Source organism: Geotrypetes seraphini, chromosome 9 (assembly GCF_902459505.1).
Source record: "Geotrypetes seraphini chromosome 9, aGeoSer1.1, whole genome shotgun sequence".
In the NCBI taxonomy this organism is placed as follows: domain Eukaryota; kingdom Metazoa; phylum Chordata; class Amphibia; order Gymnophiona; family Dermophiidae; genus Geotrypetes; species Geotrypetes seraphini.
The window spans coordinates 10473394-10478959 of record NC_047092.1 but is presented as its reverse complement, the minus strand read 5'-3'; the positions used below and the strand labels follow the sequence as shown (position 1 = coordinate 10478959).

At 40.8% G+C, this 5566-nt stretch overlaps 1 protein-coding gene across 3 annotated transcripts in view; it reads left to right on the top strand.

The window, feature by feature from the left end:
- The first annotated feature begins 42 nt into the window (after positions 1–42).
- The window catches only part of FBH1 (F-box DNA helicase 1), an 83570-nt gene continuing 78046 nt past the window's right edge, over positions 43–5566 (top strand). For all 3 annotated transcript variants that reach the window (XM_033958016.1, XM_033958019.1, XM_033958015.1), the window contains exons 1-2: positions 43–263; positions 4881–5045. The gene's annotated coding sequence lies outside the window, so the exon portion shown is untranslated. The remainder of the gene's footprint in view (positions 264–4880; positions 5046–5566) is intronic.

Here is a 5566-nt window from a genome sequence, read left to right as displayed (position 1 = left end):
GCTCCGCGCGCCACGCCCCACCCCCCCCACGGAAAGTGTCAGGCTCTCGCGATGCGGAAGAGCCTTGCGTTTCCGCCGACGAGCGCAGCGGGCCAATCGTTCCGTCTCCCTGCGGGAGGGGCCCGGAAGCGGGCTGTTGATTGGCGCGCAGGTCCCCCCTCCTGCTCTGCGATTGGTTGGAGGGGAGAGGGACGGATGGTAGGCTCCGGCGGAAACACAAAGTGAAAGTGGAGCCGAAGCGCTCGGTGGCTGCGGGGAGCAGAGTAAGGACGGGCTGGGGTTGGGAGCAGCAGGTTGGGTGGGGCAGTGGTTTCTTCTCTTCCTCCTTGTCTGTCCCGGAGCTTTCGCTGTTTTTCCTCGTGTCCTGGCGCTGTACATACAGTGATTCCCAACCCTGTCCTGGAGGAACACCAGGCCAATCGGGTTTTCAGGCTAGCCCTAATGAATATGCATGAGAGAGATTTGCATATGATGGAAGTGATAGGCATGCAAATTTGCTTCATGCATATTCATTAGGGCTAGCCTGAAAACCCAATTGGCCTGGTGTTCCTCCAGGACAGGGTTGGGAACCATTAGACCAGGGGTAGGGAATTCCGGTCCTCGAGGGCCGGAATCCAGTCGGGTTTTCAGGATTTCCCCAATGAATATGCATTGAAAGCAGTGCATGCACAAAGATCTCATGCATATTCATTGGGGAAATCCTGAAAACCCGACTGGAATACGGTTCTCTAGGACAGGTGTTCCCTATCCCTGCACTAGACAGTCCCTGCTCAGAAGAACTTACAATCTAATTTAGCCAGCACATTTCAGGGTATCCTTTTTTAATTCTTTATTAATTTTCAAGCTTTGACAGTGTATTACAATTATAACTTTAACAGATTGCATAAAATACACCATATTACACACATTATTAAAGAAAACATCCATTTCCCCCCTCTTCCCAATTATTAATATATTAAATCATATTTTTTATTACAATTTTATATTTAAATATTTTTTAACTCTTCCAAATACTTTCCCTTCCCCTCCCCCAACCCTGGATGTGTAAAGAAATCTAAGAAGTAAAAGATATATCTCTATTATTGTATGTTAACAAATGCAGTCAATGGGCTTCATACTTTATTACATGTTTTATTTATTTATTTATTTTATTTATTTATTTATTTGGATTTTTATCCCGTCCTCCCAGTAGCTCAGAACGGTTTACAAATGAACATACACAGTGGGGAGTAATTAGACATATAAGTAGTACAACAGGTTTAGTGATTGGATTTATAGATTTTGGAGAGAATTAAATACAGGGAGAGTATAGCAGAAAGAGAGAAGGGGGAAATACAGTAGTTTAGTTTAAGGAAAGTTATATGCGTTTAGGTACAATTTGTTTGTGGAGAGAGTAAGAGAGGGTTATACTGGAGTTCGGGAAGGTGATAGGAGAGTGGAGGGGTGGGGGGTGCTAAGACCCAAGCAGTCCGCATTCATTCTTTCATATTTATATGTATTACACACACTTGCCCACCAGAATGTGTAGTTAAGTCTGTCATAACATTTCCAGTTCCTTGTGATCATTTGGATGGCTATTCCTGTAATTTAGCCAGCACATTTCAGGATATCCTGAGGCTTTTCAGGCCCATCTGTTGGTGCTTCATACCACCTTTAACATTTATTTATTTATTAAATTTCTATACAGTTTTTATCCAAAACGGTTTACAAGGAGTTACATTCATAAAAACGTAAGAGTCAATACAAAAATAAGATAAAACCAGACATATTCAGTCTAACATAAAATCAATTGCCCAGAAAAATGCAACAAAACAGAAATATTCAGTCTAACATAAAGTCAGTTGCTAAGAAAAATGCTTCAACCAATAGTTGGGTCTTCAACATTTTCCTAAATGAATTCCTTTCTCCACATTGTCTAATCTGGCCAACGAGGCCATTCCATAACTTGACTCCTACACATGTAAAAGTCATGGCATTCGTATCTACATGTTTAGGGTTGGCCTTTGTTTTCAACAGTGCTGCACCTACAGAACGTAAGGATCTTTGTGATTGGTAACGAGATATCATGGTCTTAAAAATTTCAGGCATCGTGCCATATAGAAATTGATGACATAACATGATTGCTTTGTACTGAATTTGAAACACAACTGGCAGCCAATGCAGTTGTCGAAGATATGGAGTAACATGCTCATATCTTGATGTCCCAGTTATCAGTCTGGCCACGGCATTCTGGACCACCTGCAATGCCTTACACCTAGCCTTAGTTATTCCCAGTAGTCCAGCCTTGACAACACCATTGCCTGTATAACAGCATGGAAGTCAGGAGATGACTGCATGGGTTTGACACTCCTGAGCCTGGGTTTGTGCTTTTTCCATTCTATAAGGAATTGGGGGAAAGAGGGGGAGATCCTGGTGCACAAAGTCAAATTAATGTACAATATCTGGCACACTAAAAGCATTATGTATTAGCAAACCTGCATACCACAGAGCTGTCTTTATACTTCAGCAGAACCTTTCAACAGGAGTCCATATCGATACCTTTCATTTAATACCAGAGTAAGTGATTAATTCAAACTATTGACTATTAAAAGGGATGTGGACTGATATACGGCATTTCTCGGGTGCATTCAAAGTGGATTGCATATTCTATACAAATGTTTTTTCTCTGTTAACAATATGTTTCTGTACCTGGAGTAATGGAGGGTCAGTGACTTGCCCAAGGTCACAGTGGATGGTGGGGATTGAACTCTGTTCCCCTGGTCTTGGCCACTGCACTACTCCTTCAAAAGCGTCTTGAGTAGTTTCTGTTATGTAATGCCAGTTTCTTGGTTGTGCTAAGCACTGGATTCTTTGTTTCTGTAAAATTTAATACATAAGTCTAGTCCCGAGTTTCACAGATCCTGGTGTTCATTTTTTTATTATGACTACGGTGGTTAATATTAGTTACATAATAGATAATGATAGATAAAAATTTGCATAGTCCATCCAGTCTGAAGATTTTTATTCCCTTTATAAAACTTATCAAGTAAGGTTGTACTGGCGATTTTAGCTTGACTTTCAACAGGAAAACTGACATTTGAAGAGGCCAGCTTACATCTATTGTGATTCTGTACCTGTGGGAAGGAATGCAAAATTTAGTATTATATGTAACTGGTTGATTCATGCTGAATCTGTGTGGGAGACCAAGGGTGGGAGTCGGTACATTACATTACATTAGAGATTTTTATTCCGCCTGTGCCTTGCGGTTCTAGGCGGATTACAATATAGAAGATATCTGGGCATTTCCAGTAGAATTGCATTACAGAAGAAGAGTAAATTACAGGTAACAGTAAAGAATTACAATACATTCAAGATTACAGAAGATGTTACATAGCTACAGATTCCAGTTACAGCGGATGGAGAATAACAACATATACATGTTATCGAAGGTGGTTACATAGCATTGATGATTACATGACGTTGGTTACATAATGTTGGTGATATAGTCTGTAGAGGTGTTTAGTTTGAGGATGTGAGGTATTTTTTGAATAGAAGTGTTTTTATTTCTTTTCGGAACACTTTTATGTCTGTTGTTTTGATCAGTATTTTTGAGATGGAAGGGTCATAGCAGAGCGCAGCAACAGCAAAGGTAATCTGTCTTTCCTCTTTGTAGTCCTCCTCTGCTCTACCTAAGCCCTTGAAGGACACTTCATGACTCATAAACCTGACACCTATTCACAGTACTCCCACTAAGCCATACAATCCTCCTACTAGCACTTTAGCTAACAGATAAAGACCTGAATGGTCCATCCAGTCTGCCCAAAATTTACACGTATTATAAAGTCATAAGTACGTTAAATTGTCTTCTTTTTTTTCTTAGTTATTTCTGGGCCATTAACCATGAAGTCCACCCAATACTGTTCTTAGGTTCCATCTACCGGTGTTGCCTTCGAAGCTCACTCCAGCCTATCCATACCACTTCTTTGTTTGTGAGATACAGACTGTAGAGTCTGCCCGGCACCGTCCTTATGTTCCAAATTACTGTAGTTTCTGTCGAAGCCCTCCCTAACCCATTCTAAATTGAGTTGCCATATATGGGATATGGAGTCCATGCAAGACTGCTTGGTACCAGCCTTAGTTCATCAGTTTATAGATCCTCTGTGTTCATCCCATGCTTTATTGAATTCTGTCATGGTTTTCCTCTGTACCATCTCCCTTGGGAAGGGCATTCCAGCCATCCTACTACTATTTATTGTTTCTAAAGTGTTGTCAGACACATGCAGCACTGTACACTAACCATGCAAGAGACAGTCCCTGCTTGAAATAACTTACTATCTAATTATGATATACACTGGACTATATGCTGCTCATGTAGGAAAATACAAAGGGATAAAGAGATAGAGAGGACAGAGGACTAAAGAGGGAATGATAAACAAATATGGTGCTTTGCAAGTTGGTAGGGATAGGACTTAAAGTACTTCAAAAACGTGGGCATCCACCACCCTTTCCTAATATTACTTGTAAGTCTACCACCTCAATTTATATCCTCTAGTTTTACCATTTCCCTTCTCTGGAAAAGATTTGGTTCTATACTGATACCTTTCAAGTATTTAAATGTCAGATACTTCAACCATTTTCTCTATCTGTCACAGTGGACTCTAATGTACTTGGGGTAGTGGATGATTATGTGACTTGCCCTGGATCACAAGGAGTAGTGTGGGGTTTGAACCCCCAACCTCAGGGTAGTGAATGGATAATTTTTATATCGGGAAAACTGGATCTTTTTTCTCTCTTTTTGCTCCAATTTGTTTCTGCACATTTGAAAGTTAATGTTTTATTTGTGATCCACTTGGAACATAAATTGCTGATTAAATAAACACATTTCTGTTATTCACAAACAGTGAATGGACCAAAGCGAAGGCACCTTGCGCTCACTGACTGCCAGGCCTTAGCCCAGAGCAGAGAAGGTTCATAGTCGCTGACCCAGCCTTTCAGTCAGAGACGAACAAGCAGAGACTTGAACAGAGGCCTCTACCCAAGATACCATACTGCAAGACAACGAGCAGGTAGGGGGTTTCCATGCATCTGGAGAGAGCAGGAGGCTGAGGACCAGGGAAGTTGAGTTCAAATTCCACTACAGTTCCTTGTAATCTTGGCGAGTCCCTCAACCCTCTATTCCCTCAGTTACACACTTAAGGGCCCCTTTTACTAAAAAGCTTAGCATGTGCTAAGTGTCACATTACCCCAAGGTATGAAATAGGCCATGCATTGTTTAGCTTGTGTGAAACTTCAGTAAAAGGGCCTCTTGGATTGTAAGCCCTCTAGGGACAGAAAAATATCTGCTGTCCCTGAAAGTAATTTGCTTTTAACTACTGAGAAAGGTGGGATCTAAATTCAATTACCTTTACATCCAAATAGATTGACTTGTAATTTCTTACTCTGCATTAAAAGAACGAAACAGAACAATAAGGGCAGATGATAAATCAGACAGACCTATTTTTTGTCCTTTGTTCTAGTCAAGGTTCTTTGTGTTATATCTCATTTTTATTTTTCTTAAAGCAGAAAACTTGCTGTGACAAAATATGGC